Raw genomic sequence first — 16301 nt, forward strand, 5'->3', positions numbered from 1 at the left:
CACACATCAAAATTCATCCATAAAACTCTAATTCATCCTCCAAGAAAAACTGTGAATTTTTCAAGGGAGAGAAGAGAACAAATCCAAATTGATGATGAGAAAATGAAATCATCTCACTTGTATCTATACACTAATGAGGAGTTAGAATTAGTCTCCTTGGCCTACATCAGCCCCAAAAATAAGTCAATGTGCTAATATTCTAACTTTTGGTGACAAGCCCACCAAACTAGCTCACAAATGAAAGAATATGCCTCTTAAGAAGTCAAATGATGAATAATACATGTCGTAGAGCCCTCTAAGAGGCCTAATGAGGTCCATGGGTGCCATAATGAATAGTAGGACCCTCAAAAGTGATGGACAAGGGTTTTGCTCCTTGTTATCCAATCAATAAACCTGTGGTGCTCCTAATGGGTGGGGGGGCACAATAATAACCTCATGGGTCTCCAAATGAGCCAAAGATGCATTTAGATCATTTACAAGGGCTTTGATGATGGTATAGGGGATGCCACATCATCCTACAAGTCTTGGGTCAGCTGTCATCTTCCTCGTCCAATGGGAGTATCTAGGGCATCTCTGACTATCCTTGGGGGTCCATGGATTGTTTTCTACTGTTGTGGAGGCCCATGGATCTCAAAACACACCCTAAATGTGCTAGTGTAGCCCTCTAGAGGATTAGGACCTCGTATAGGGAGACCAAACCCAAGATGGAGACCATCTGTAATCCTGCATAAGATCCAATGCATCCCCTAGCCTTCTAGTACACAAAGTCATTAGAGAAATTGATTAAATGAGCTTACCAACCGTGGACCATAGGTGGGGACCTCATAATGGTGTGTCCTTCCATAATGGGCTTCAGGATGTGCCAATGTCTCCTAACTCCAAATGGGGTTAACCAAGTATCCTATTAGGTGGTTTCTACTTCTAAAGGGGATAATATGGTCAAGGTACATCCTTCAAAAGGTGGTGGCATGTGACAGATAGGTGAATGAAGTAGGGGATGAGAAGGGGCAACCCTGGCCCACATGTTGGGGTACAAGGGTAACTAATAAAAGGGAAGTCCACACTTGGGTTTATAATGTATAGGAGGGAGCAATCGTGGTACATGAGGTTCCCCAACCTTGATTTTTCCACCATTCTTTATATGTCTTTTGCTTTTATGATTTTCTTTGATTAACTACTTGGGGCTCAAGGGATAAGAGATTGATGCATAAGATATAACAATGAATACCCCCTTTTAAGGTAGGGTGGTCCAATTCCCACCCGGGGTTGGGGCAATCATGAGTTCCTATATGAGGACAGAGGCTCACAGAACCTGTAGGAACCAAGGTAATGTAGAGCTCATGTATTGGCTTTTTCCCACATTCTAAATGTGTTTGTCCCAGTGATATTTTACAGTTTGTGGTACCTTTTCTTGTTGAATGTGGCCAAATATGTTTTTGTCTTTCTTTTTAGCTGCGTCAACCTCCAGGCATTATTCCAGGCCTGACCCAAAGTGTGGGCAAGGGGAAGGGGTGAGCTAACCCTATGTGGACCTAGTGGAGGAATGTGGACCCGAGTGGGTTAAAAGATGAATGTGGTAATAATGCATGGAAAGGGGGTAATATAAGCGAATAAGGGAGTGGTACCACGCAACCAAAATCAAGCCTTCCTATGAAATACCATCCCTAAAGCCAAATGGCCAGTAAGAGAGATCTCACGGGACTAGAATCCAAGGTTAATATCCAAAAGGGGCCTAGGTGATCTAGGTGGATATTGGTGGCCACCTACCAGTTCCATTTGGACCCCCACCATTTTTTCTTTCAGTTTTTCAATTTCCTTAATTACAGCACGCTTTACTATTTTTAGTAGTTTTTCGGGTCCTGAACTTCCGGAGCCGTTTTGAGGCCCTAAACAACGTTTTTTGGAAAAAATGAGAGCAACATGGGTCCTTGAACAAATATTTCTCTTCCCAAAGTTTTAGTCCTCAGATAGATCTTTCTAACGAGGTATTGTCCGTGTCAAACGGAGATCATATGCCAAAGTTACGACCCCGGGAAGTTGATGTACCAATTTACCCAAAATGGGGCCCATAGTTTGGCGCTTCATCTCCTAGGGTAAGGTTTTTAGATGTTTAGGGTTTTCCATTGTTTATTAACAATAAATAGGCCTTCGAGCCTCATTGTAAGATAGTTCAGAGACATGTAGATGCCACATCTCTTCTCAGAGATAAGCTACAATTGCCCTATCTAGTTTATTTCCATTTCTGTTTGTAAGCATATTTCAGTATTTTACAGTAATGAAATGAAGTATTATTTCTGCTGCGTATGTATGGTTATATCTATAATTTGTTGCATTCATGTTTAAATCTAGATTAGTGGTATCAGAGCGGTATGCTCTTTCTTTGTCTTTCTTTGCATGTCCCCAATGAGGTCGGGATATAAGGAGTTAGGGCTTTCACTGGTCGAACCTTTGCAAGACCAGCCTCGCAAATCCTGACGACCTCCCATGGCAGATGAAAAGAAATACAAGGGGGTTGGAGATCCTATCAAAATATTGCCCGAAGAGGCCATCAAGCAACAAAGGAATGCGATGATGGACAACTTTGGCCAGATCATTCAGTGGCTACCCAGGGGCGACACATCTACTTCCAGCAGCTACTCTAGAAGCACCACACCCTTTAAGGTACAAGTTAACTTTGACATTCCCATATTTGAGGGTCAGATAGATGCAGACGCTATAGATAAATGGTTAAATCTGCTAGAAGGGTATTTTTCTATTCATGATTTTTCCGCTTGGGAAAATATTAATTTCGCTCTTCTCAAAGTTTCCCCCCACATCAAGGACTGGTGGGAAACCTACTGCAAGCAGAATGATGAAAGTATGGCCTCACTGTTTTTAGCTGCACCCACTTGGAATTCATTTTGGGCTGCCATAAAGAAGCAGTACTACCCTGTTGGAAGCTATGAGGATCAATACATAAAGTGGAACCACGCTGCGGCAGTGAAGGGACCAAGACATGCCAGAGTTTACCAATATTTTCCATACCCTTCACACAAATTTGGGTATCAAGGATTCAGAGCAGCATTTGGTACTCAAATACCGTGGCTACCTGCACAAGTACATCTAGGATGAAATAGAATTTTGAACATCTCCTTGCTCGGCATGGCATACTGATATGCCGTCAAGATCGAGAACAAGTTTAAATAGAATAAGAGAGACTTTGTATTTGTGAATCCAAAGCAAGGGAAAGGTTCCCCCAAACTGTAGAACAAAGGACAAAGCCAAGGTGGGGCTGCCCAAGAAAACCCCCAAAGCTAAAAGCAAAGAACAGCATCGCGAAGCCAAAAAAGGACACAGGAAAGTGGTGTGAGTTCCATAAGAGCTCCACTCACAAAATAAGTGAGTGTTGGGCCAAGTAGTCATTTGTGGCTGAGCTAAAGGTTTCAGAGTCAGATGCATGTTCCAACTCTGAGTCAGAACCCAACAAGGGGAATGGAAAAGGAAAACATATTATCGATGCGGAGCCTAATGCCACTATCACCACCACAGAGATCTAAAAGGAGGAACCCAAAGATCCAGAGGAGGAGGAGCTTCTCATCCACTCCCAGATGTGGGTAAAGGGCTCCCCGCTACAGTTCATTGTCGACAGCGGGAGCCAAAAGAAACTCATTTCAGAAGAGGTCGTGAAGCAGTTGGGCTTACCGACCACAGCACATCCACAACCGTACACCATCGGGTGGCTTCACCAGGACGGGATCTTTGCATGAGCTAGCAATGTCGCCTTCTATACAACATCAAGCACTTCACAGATGAGGTTTTGTGTTACGTTGCTCCCCTTTATGTTTGTGATGTATTATTATGCTAACCATACTTGTGGAAGCGACATGATGTGTATGAATCAAGGCCTCGTGTTGTTATTGTTACTTTGGGAAATAAGTTGTACAGGATACTGGAGGTAGCACCGCTTACCACCATCTCTTTGGTTACTGCAAAACAATTCAACAAGCTCATTTCCAAAACTGGGAAATTTGTTTTCCTGATGATACGCCCTCAAGGAAAGAAGAAGAGGGTGGCCACGATTTCCAAACAGGTTCCCTCCGCATGACAACTACAGATGGACAAGGTTCCTCTGCACTGTCAGGTTAAGAACTCCATCGATCTGACCCCAGGTGCGCCGTTGCCTAATGGACCAATCTATTGGCACTCCATTCTGGAGAACGATGAAATCAAGAGGCAGATTCAGGAGATGTTGCAGAAAGGTCACATCTATCTGAGTTCATCACCTTGTGGGAACCTGATCGTGTTGGTATAGGAGAAGGATGGGACTTGGAGACTTTTTATTGACTATCGGACATTGAACAAGATCACTGTCCATAATAGGCACCTGATCCTACAGATTGATGATCTCCTGGACCAACTGAAGGGGGGAAAATATTTCATCAAGATCGATTTGAAGTCAGGATATCACCAAGTACCAATAAAACCCTCTGATGTGTAGAATATTGCCTTTAAAGCCAAGGAGGGCCTTTTTGAATGGTTGGTTATGCCTTTGGGGTTGAAGAATGCTCCTGCAACCTTCATGAGGCTAATGGATGACATATTGCAACCATTCACCAACTTATTTGTAGTGGTATACTTTGATGACATCCTGATCTTCAGCCAGAGTTGGGAAGAGCAACTCCACCACATCCAACAGGTTCTCCAAACACCACGACAACATAAGTTATGTGCCAATTTGGAGAAATACACTTTTAGCATGACCCAGGTTCCGTATCTGGGATACATTATTAATGAATGGGGGATGCATGTGGATCCAGCCAAGATCCAATTCATTCGGGATTGGCCATCTCCAACCACTTTGACATAGCTTCGCAGCTTTCTGGGTCTTTCCAACTTCTACTGCAAGTTCGTGTTGGGATTTTCTCATATCACTTAGCCCTTGAGTCAAGTCACCAAGGGAGGAGCGAAAGAAAGATTCTTTTGGTTTGAATCTCAACAGAAAGCATTCACAGAGTTGAAACATCACCTTTGCTAAGCACCGGTGGTTGCATTACTAGACTTGCAACAACCATTTGAGGTCGAGACAAATGCCTCTGACTATCATGGAGGAACTCAACGCATTGGGGACCATTGCTTCCTAAGGGGGGAGGAATGATCCAGGTGGATATTGGTGGCCACCTGCCAATTCCACTTATACTCCCACCATTGTTCCTTTTAGTTTTTCAGTTTCCTTAATTATAGCACAATTTATTATTTTTAGCAGTTTTTGGGATCCTAAATTTCTGGAGCCGTTTTGAGACCCTAAAAGATGTTTTTTGGGAAACCTGAGAGCAACATGCTTCTATGGACCCATGTTTCTCTTCTTGAAGTTGTAGTCCTTGGATAGATCTTTCTAACAAGGTATTGTGTGCGTCAAACAAAGATCATATGCCAAAGTTACGACCCTGGGAAGTTGATGTACCAATTTACCCAAAACGAAGCCCATTGTTTGGCGCTTCATCTCCTAGGGTTAGGTTTTTGGATTTTTAGGGTTTTCCATTGTTTCTCAACAATAAATAGGCCTTTGAGCCTCATTGTAAGACAGTTCAGAGGCATGTAGCCGCAACATCTCTTCTCATAGATAAGCTACCATTGCCCTAGCTAGTTTATTTCCATTTCTGTTTGTAAGCATATTTCAGTATTTTACAACAATGAAATGAAGTATTATTTTTGCTACATCTCTGTATGTATGGTTATATCTGTAATTTTTTGTGTTCGTGTTTAAATCTAGATCAATGGTATCAGATTGGTCTGCTCTTTCTCTGTCTTTCTTTGCATGTCTCGAACGAGGTCGAGATATAAGGAGTTAGGGCTTGAACTGGTCGAACCTTTGCAAGACTAGCATCACAAATCCTGACGGCATCCCAAGGCGGATGAAAAGAAAGATGAGGGGGCAGGAGATCCTATCAAAATATTGCTCGAAGAGGCCCTTGAGTGACAAAGGAACACAATGATGGACAACTTTTCCCAAATCCTTCAGGGGCTACCCAGAGGTGACACATCTACTTCCAGCAACTACTCTAAAAGTGCCACACCCTTTAAGGTACAAGTTAACTTTGAAATTCCCATATCTGAGGGTCAGATAGATGCAGACGCCATAGATAAATGGTTAAATCTGCTAGAAGGGTATTTTTCAGTTCATGATTTTTCCGCCTAGGAAAAGATTACTTTCGCTCTTCTCAAAGCCACCCCCCACGTCAAGGACTAGTGGGAAACCTACTGCGAGCAGAAGGATGAAAATACAGCCTCACTATTTTTAGCCACACCCACTTGGAATTCATTCCGGGTTACCATCAAGGAGCAGTACTACCTTGTCAGAAGCTATGAGGATCAATACATAAAGTGGAACCATGTTGCGGTAGGGAAGGGACCAAGACGTACCAGAGTTTACCAATATTTTCCATATCCTTCGCACAAAGTTGGGTATCAAAGTTTCATAGCAGCATTTGGTACTCAAATACCGCAGCTACCTACAAAGGTACATCCAGGACGAAATAGAATTCTTGAAAATATCCTCGCTCGGCATGGCATACCGATATGCCGTCAAGATCAAGCAAAAGTATAAATAGAAGAAGTGAGACTTTGGATCTGCAAATTTGAAGCAAGGGAAATTTGCCCCCAAACCACAAAACAAAGGACAAAGCCAAGGCAGGGTTACCCAAGACCACCCGCCAAAGCTGCAAGCAAAGAACAGTGCCGTGAAGCCGAAAAAGGACAAGTGAATGTGGTGTGAGTTCCATAAGAGTTCTACTCAAAACAAGTAAGTGTTGGGCCAAGAAGTCACTGGTGGCCAAGCTAAAGGTTTTAGAATCAGATGCATGTTCCAACTTTGAGTTAGAACCCGACAAGGGGAATGACAAAGGGAAGAAGATTATTGATGCGGAGCCCAACGCCACTGTCACCACCAAGAAGATCCAGAAGGAGGAACCTGAAGATCCAGAGGAGGAGGAGCGCTTCTTCCACTCCCAAATGTGGGTAAAGGTCTCCCCACTACAGTTCATTGTTGACATCAAGAGCCAAAAGAACCTCATTTCGGTAGAGGTCGTGACGTGGCTGGGCTTACTGACCACAACACATCCACAATCGTACACCATCGGGTGGCTTCACCAAGGACGGGATCTTCGCGTGAGCCAACAGTGTCATCTTCCATACAACATCAAGCCCTTCACGGATGAGGTATTATGTGACGTTGCTCCCCTTGATATTTGTGATATATTATTAGGCCAACCATACTTGTGGAAGCAACATGTTGTTTATGAATCAAGGCCTCGTGTTGTTATTGTTACTTTGGGAAATAAGTTGTACAAGATACCAGAGGTAGCACCGCCTACCGTCGTCTCTTTGGTTACTACAAAAAATGCAGTAAGCTCATTTCCAAAATCGGGAAATTTGTTTTCCTGATGATACGCCCCCAATGAAAGAAGAAGATGGTGGCCATGATCTCCAGACAGGGCCCCTCCGCATGACAACTACAGATGGTCAAGGTCATGGAGGAGTACGAGGACATATTCACCTCCCCCGCAGGGGTTCCTCTACACTGTCAAGTCAAGCACTCCATCAATCTGAACCCAGGTGCGTCATTTCCCAATAGACCAATCTATCGGTGCTCCATTCTGGAGAACAATGAAATCAAGAGGCAGATTCAGGAGCTGCTGCAGAAAGGTCACATCCGTCCGAGCTCATTGCTGTGTGGGAGCCCGATCATGTTGGTACATAAGAAGGATGGGACTTGGAGACTCTATATTGACTATCGGGTGCTGAACAAGATCACTGTCCATAATAGGTAGCCGATCCCATGGATTGATGACCTCCTGGACCAACTGAAGGGGGGAAAATATTTCAATAAGATCGATTTAAAGTCAGGATATCACTAGTTACAAATCAAACCCTTCGATGTGTGGAACACTACCTTCAAAGCCAAGGAGGGCCTTTTCGAATGTTTGGTTATGCCTTTCGGGTTGACGAACGCTCCTGCAACCTTCATGAGGCTAATGGATGACATCTTGCGGCCATTCACGAACTCATTTGTAGTGGTATACTTGGATGACATCCTGATCTTCAGCCAGAGTTGGGAAGAGCACCTCCACCACATCCAACAAGTTCTCCAAACATTGTAGAAACACAAGTTATGTGCCAATTTGGAGAAATGCACTTTTGGCATGACCCAGGTTTAGTATCTAGGATACATTATTGATGAATTAGGGGTGCATGTGGATCTAGCCAAGATCCAAGTCATTTGGGATTAGCCATCTCCAACTACTTTGACAGAGTTCCCCAACTTTCTGGGCCTTTCCAACTTCTATCGCAGGTTCATGTTGGGATTTTCTCATATCACTTGGCCCTTGAGTCAAGTCACCAAGGGAGGAGCGAAAGAAAAATTCTTTTGGTCTGAATCTCAACAGAAGGAATTCATAGAGGTCAAACATCCCCTCTGCTCGACACTAGTGGTCGCATTACTAGACTTGCAACAACCATTTGAGGTCGAGACAGATGCCCCTGACTCTGCTATTGGGGCAGTCCTTACTCAACACGGGCATCCAATGGAATATCATAGTGAGACACTTTCAGACACAGTCTGGAAGAATCCCACTTATGAAAAAAAGATGTACTCCATTGTGCAAGCCTACCAACAATGGAAGCATTAAATTTTGGCGAAGGAAACAATCATCCACATAGACCATTGGCCCCTGTAGTTCATATAGACCCAAGGGAAATTGCAAAATGATCACCATCAAAAGTGGTCCACATACCTGCAATAGTTCCATTTGAATATAAAGTATAAGAAGGGCAACACCAATACTATTTCAGATTGCCTCATTCAAACAATGATCATGGCGTTAACCACCATGCTCAACTCTTGTGGGCACAAGACTTCTGATTGGCCACTTCTCTACAAAAGCGACCCAGAATTTAGCCACACATACTAGACACTCCTGGAGGGTCAACATGTTCAAGATTTTATGTTGGCATTATGATGCATGTGTTGTACTTGATGGAAACCCACTCATAGAAGAACATCTCACTTATATACAATCAGATGAATCTACATAAGAGATATCAGATGTGACATAATACATGGGATGAAGGACAAGTTAGCTTTGCCATCAAGTCCAAAGGGGGAGATTGTTGGCATTATGGCTCAAGTGTTGTCCTTGATGGCAACTCATATAGATGACAGATCATAGTGCAACAGGTCAGTAGCAAAGATTGATGATCAGCCTACAAAGAATGAAGAAAATAAGAAGTTCACAGGTGCGCTGATCAAAAGATGCGGTCATCGGTAGGTTCCGCAGGCGCATCGTTCAGAAGATGCGGACATGTTCGCAGGTTCACAGTTCAAAAGGTGTGGACCCCAGTTCACACACTTTCATGCAGAGAAAATAGCGCGCACATGGGAAATATTATGGGCGGTCTATGGTATTTAGTCCGATGCTTTTGAACCTATGGTTTGGTCCGTGGTATTGCATCTAAAGGTTTGAACCCTGGTTTTGGATCCCTAGTATTGGATCTCTATGGTTTTGGTCCATGGTTTGAGAAAGGCCTAGACAATAAAAAGAGGAAGGAGATCATTTGGAGGACACTCATGTGTTGAATATCTAAAGAAAATCAAGATCTGAATTTCAGGTGATCGGTTGGTGAATCAAGGAGAAACCTGAGTATTATAGACAAATCAACTGATGGGTCGAGATCTCCTTGGCGCATGATCAGATCTGTAGATCTGGTAGTCTGGGGTACGCTTGAAGACTAATAAATTATCTATACCCGAAGGTACGCAGTCCAGACACGGTGCAGGTGTGTAGGTGCGCAGGCGAGCCGCAACAGTAGGTGCGGAGGTGTGCATGCAAGCCACAACAGAAGGTGCGGAGGTGTGCAGGCGAGCCGCAGTAGTAGATGCGGAGGTACGCAGGCAAGCCGTAGCAGCAGGTGCGGATACTCGCAGATCAGAAGGCTGTGTAGGTGTGGGGGTGCACAGGCAAGCCACAACAGCAGATGTGAAGGTGCGCAGTCGAGCCGGAGGCGTAGGTGCGGTGATACGTAGGCTCATCACGGAGAAAGTGCGGATACCCGCATGCTTCCTATTGGTGAAGTTGCGGACTTCTCAGAAGATATGTTTTAGTTGATTTTGTCTATTACTGTTGTGTTCAGGGTTCTGAATTAATGTCTGGTTACTGGTACTATGTTCTGATAACAACATTCTGAGAAGTGATTGATTGATTGATTATGTTTAGCTTCAGTATTGATGGATGAGATCTATAATGGATCAGGTTCATAATGACTTATCTTTATGTGATCTGATGGACTAGATCCGGTTGCTAACACACATATTTATCCTTGTATATGTAATGATCTGGTGATTGGGTGATTCAGAAGATTGACTGATTATGTGCTTCAACTATATTGATGGGTCCAGTATGAAAATCAGATGAAACATGGCCTTTCAGATTATGATGATGTGTTCCATGAGTATCCAGTCTGAAAATGTATGAAACGTGGTACCCGAAGGATAGAATATTGTAGGTTGGCGCCTACGTACTAGTATCTCAGCTAGTACAAGAGCAAAGGGGGTTGTAGCTCCCTTCCAGGGGAGTCTGGAGAACGAGAGAAGGTTGTAGCCTTCTGCAGGTAGAAGCCTGTGTATTGGTATAAGATTGCACCAGTACAAAACCATTGTAAAAGAAGTTTCTTATTAAAAGAAAGATTGAGACGAATTGCAGCAGGTGGTTTTCACCCACATTGGGTTTCCACCTTACATCATGGTGTTCATGTGTGATTCTTGTGTGTGATGATATGTTCTGTTTTACTGCTCCTGTTTACTAGTAATATGGTTAATAATGTTCTGATGCACTCATTAAGGATCAATTACCTAAATCATAAGTTTACTGGATATACCCTGGTTGCATTAATCATAGTTATGGAAGTAGCATATATGAATCTGAATATGGAAATGAAAAAGTTATATTGATTTGATAATACTAATTCACCCCCCCCTCTCAGTATTATTTCGAACAATTGGTATCAGAGCAGGTCCTTTGGTAGAAGCTTGATTTCTTGAAGGAGATCTGTAGAACAATGGGAAAGAAGCTTAAGAAGAAAGCACCTAAGAAGAAGAAGACATCTCAGAAGAACTATGACAGTGGGAGTATCGATTGGGGAATATGTGGAAGAAGCACTTCAGATTCAGAATCACTTCATGATGAAGATGAACAAGCAAATGATCTATCAGGTATGAATTTGTTATCCTCTGGTGATACAAGTATCTATCCATTTGGAAATGATGAAATTGATAGTGAAACAACTGAATTTGCTCTTATGGGATAGCAAGAAAGATATCAAATAGAGGCAGAATTTAAAAGGCTTATAGACAAAATTAGAGATCAACAAGATCTATTGAACAAAAGGGAATGTGCCTTCAAAGAAGAAGCTACCAAACTAAAAGCTCAACTAGAGGAAGGAAACAAGGTAAGGAAGTTATTCAAGGACAAATATCAAAAGTTGCAGGATGAAGTAACATCACTAAGAGATGAAGTCAATGAGAAGAGCACAACAATCAAGAAACTCAGAGATAGATCCAGTTACTATGAAAGTCTTGAAGCTACGATCCTCTCGCTAAAGGAAGATCTTGAAGAATCAAAGAAGCAGAATAACGAACTTCTCCAAGCTCATGAAAAACAAGAAAATGAAGTTCTCAATCTAAGACATCAGTTGGAAGAAGGAAGAAAAGTTGAAGAAAACATGAAGAAGCAGTATCTTGAAAAGGAAGAGCAACATCAGGTTGAGGTAAATATGCTAAAAGATAAGCTGGAAGAAAAAGATAAGATAAGATAAGATAGTACTAAGATTTTGGATGATATTCTTAGTAGTCAAAGGTCTCCTGCTATCAAAGCTGGTCTTGGTTTTCATGAATCTATTAAAGGTGAATCTAGTAAGACAAGGGACTCTAATGCAAAATCTGAAATGCTCAACAAGGAGATGAATGGTCAATCTCATCATCAACCAAGGAAATAAATTCTTCAAAGAAAATCTTTTACTCCTCCTATGAATAAGGTTGAATGCTATGTATGTCATAATCTTGGACATGTTGCATCCAGATGCAGAATGGGTCAAGGTCATCATGCACAAAGATCATCACATTCCAGGTACTTTAATGGTTATTGCTTTTCTTGCAATATGTTTGGTCACAAAGCTGTTGATTGCTACAGGAGGAATATGAAACATGTAAGATGTTATGCATGTAACAAGCTTGGACATATAGCAAAGGAATGTAGGAGCAAGGTACGGGCATCACACCAAAAGGAGAAAACTTCATCACACTTGAAGATATGGAAGAAGAAGGAAGTACAGTCAGGAAGATGTGGCACAACACCATATACAGTCATAACAGACTCAGGGGGAGCTGAAAGTGTAAAACTTCAGTGTCCTAAATCTCATATGCAAGTTTCAAAAAGAGAAGTCGCGTATATACGCGAGTTGGTTATTGCTCAGTCGTGCATATGTTAATTTGAGGAAAAGCAGTGGGATAGACTCAAGAAAAGGGGTTTGATATGATTCAGTCCATTACTTGCTCTGTTTAATAATGGTTACAGTCTGCTGATGATGTGTGGAAATGTCTTGATACTTGCAAGATGTTTAGAAGTGTTTTGATCCTAACTTGATGATGATGATGTCTTGATGCTTATTGCTGAATATGCATGATCAGATCTATCAGTAAACAGATGGCACAGGTTGAGGGGGAGCATATGCCTTTAATAATGTATTGTTGGCATTATGGTTAGTAGTCCCTGGTGATGTTGCTTATATGGCTAAATGATATATCTTGCTATGATATGGTTATGAGTTGTTCATCTCATATGATTCTTGATATGAGGGGTTACATAGTTGACTTTCAGATCAGATTTGTGATTGATTCTCTGATAATACATATATGGTGCTTACATAGTGATACACAACTTCATTACTTGATGATGAGTCACTCATATGCTGCTGTCGTCATATGCATAAAGATCATATAATACAGTTATGATGCAGGATTTCTATAGTTCTTGGTACTTATATGGATGAGGATTGTTGATGTTGATAATATCAAGAAGTCTTGACAAATGATATTGAGCTCAAGATACATAGTGCTGGATACATGAATGATTACTCAAAGTTGCATTGTTGGAGACATGATGATGATAGGTTGATGCTTACATATGATTGATGTAGATGTTCCCAAGTGATGATACTTGGATCATGCAGATCTTGATGTTGATGAGATGGATATGGTGTCTTTCACATATGATAATGATCTTATAATGATCAAGATCAAGAGAATGAATTTATATCTATATGTAGGCATATCTTGTCACAGGATGATGTTATCTACACTAATGGGCATATACAGGATTGCTGGTCTAGATGCTATTGGCAGATGCTTATGGAGCTGATCATTCACCATGTATGATAGTTGTTGATGACCTTCATGGTCTTATTTAGATGTTTGGTCTTTGTGATAAATATCATGTGATGGTCATGATGTAATAGTTGTCTCTATCTATTGTAGTCATCTGATGAATCCCCGTTTGGTCATATGATGTAATTGTACTCCCAATATGCATGGGAAGGATGATGTAATATGTCAGTCATATATAAACAATTGGTATTTGGTATGTATTTGGTATATCCCCACTTGGCTGGGAGATGGATGTATGTATGAGTCTTTGGTGATAGGAAGGTCATTTATGATGTATAGAGTCATGTTCTTCTTGTAGAACATCTTTTTGCAGACCTTGCTTATAGTCAGGGGGAGCATGAACAACACTCTTCAGCAGAGCAGAGTCTTCAGCAGTACTCAGAGGGAGTATGGTCAGATTGGTACACCTTGGCATATACAAAGGGGGAGCTCATTCAGAGATTTCAGCAGTACTCAGGGGGAGTATGGACAACAGAATGTTTATCAAGGAAAGAGAATATCTTGGTCTGCCCTTTGCCCTTGATGTCAAAGGGGGAGAGTGAGTTGGTATTGTTGCCATCAAGTCCAAAGGGGGAGATTGTTAGCATTATGATGCATGTGTTGTACTTGATGGCAACCCACTCATAGAAGAACATCTCACTTATATACAATCAGATGAATCTACTGAAGAGATATCAGATGTGACATAATACATGGGATGAAGGACAAGTTAGCTTGCCATCAAGTCCAAAGGGGGAGATTGTTGGCATTATGGCTCAAGTGTTGTCCTTGATGGCAACTCATACAGATGACAGATCATAGTGCAACAGGTCAGTAGCAAAGATTGATGATTAGCCTACAAAGAATGAAGAAAATAAGAAGTTCGCAAGTGCGCCGATCAAAAGATGCGGTCATCGGTAGGTTCTGCAGGCGCATCGTTCAGAAGGTACGGACATGTTCTCAAGTTCACAGTTCAAAATGTGTGGACCCCAGTTCACACACTTTCATGCAGAGAAAATCACGTGCACGTGGGAAATATTATGAGCGGTCCATGGTATTTAGTCCAATGCTTTTGAACCTATGGTTTGGTCTGTGGTTTTTCATCTAAAGGTTTGAACCCCGGTTTTGGATCCCTAGTATTGGATCTCTATGGTTTTGGCCTATGGTTTGAGAAAGGCCTAGACTATAAAAAGGGGAAGGAGATCATTTGGAGGACACTCATGTGTTGAATATCTAAAGAAAATCAAGATCTGAATTTCAGGTGATCGGTTGGTGAATCAAGGAGAACCCTGAGTATTATAGACAAATCGACTGATGGGTCGAGATCTCCTTGGCGCATGATCAGATCTATAGATCTGGTAGTCTGGGGTACGCTTGAAGACTGATAAATTATCTATACCCAGAGGTACACAGTCCAGACATGATGCAGGTGCGTAGGTGCGCAGGTGAGCCGCAGTAGCAGGTGCGGAGGTGCGCAGGCAAGCCGCAGCAGAAGGTGCGGAGGTGCGTAGGCGAGCCGCAGCAGCAGATGCGGAGGTACGCAGGCAAGCCGCAACAGCAGGTGTGGATACTCATAGATCAGAAGGCTATGCAGGTGCGGGGGTGCACAGGCAAGCCACAGCAGCAGATGCGAAGGTGCGCAGTCGAGCCGAAGGCGTAGGTGCGGTGATACGCAGGCTCGTCATGGAGAAAGTGCAGATACCTACATGCTTCCTAATGGTGAAGTTGCGGACTTCTCAGAAGATATGTTTTAGCTGATTTTGTCTATTACTGTTGTGTTCAGGGTTTTGAATTAATGTTTGGTTACTGGTACTATGTTTTGATAACAACATTCTGAGAAGTGATTGATTGATTGATTATGTTTAGCTTCAGTATTGATGGATGAGATCTATAATGGATTAGGTTCATAATGACTTATCTTTATGTGATCTGATGGACTAGATCCGGTTGCTAACACACATATTTATCCTTGTATATGTAATGATCTGGTGATTGGGTGATTCAAAAGATTGATTGATTATGTGCTTCAACTATATTGATGGGTCCAGTATGAAAATCAGATGAAACGTGGCCTTTCAGATTATGATGATGTGTTCCATGAGTATCCAGTCTGAAAATGTATGAAACGTGGTACCCGAAGGAGAGAAGATTGTAGGCTGGCGCCTACGTACTAGTATCTCAGCTAGTACAAGAGCAAAGGGGGTTGTAGCTCCCTTCGAGGGGAGTCTGGAGAACGAGAGAAGGTTGTAGCCTTCTGCATGTAGAAGCCTATGTAATGGTATAAGACTGCACCAGTACAGAACCATTGTAAAAGAAGTTTCTTATTAAAAGAAAGATTGAGACGAATTGCAACAGGTGGTTTTCACCCACATTAGGTTTCCACCTTACATCATGGTGTTCATGTGTGATTCTTGTGTGTGATGATATGTTCTGTTTTACTGCTCCTGTTTACTGGTCATATGGTTAATAATGTTCTGATGCACTCATTAAGGATCAACTACCTGAATCATAAGTTTATTGGATATACACTGGTTGCATTAATCATAGTTATGGAAGTAGCATATATGAATCTGAATATGGAAATGAAAAAGTTATATTGATTTGATAATACTAATTTACCCCCCCTCTTAGTATTATTTCGAACATTTTCACCTCCAGGATGCCCTGTTATGCCACCTGGGTCACCTTTGTGTTCCTTCAAGCGAGCGTGCCAAGATGATTGGGAAGAACACTACAGTCGAGCTATTGGACATTTCGGGGTCGAGAAAATAGTGGTAGTACTGCAAAAGTATTTCTATTGGCCAAAACTTCAACAGGATGTCAAGAAGTACATCATATCATGCATTTCCTG

Source organism: Pinus tabuliformis, chromosome J (assembly GCF_031772625.1).
Source record: "Pinus tabuliformis cultivar Carrire ecotype Pingquan chromosome J, CPIR1, whole genome shotgun sequence".
Lineage (NCBI taxonomy): Eukaryota > Viridiplantae > Streptophyta > Pinopsida > Pinales > Pinaceae > Pinus > Pinus tabuliformis.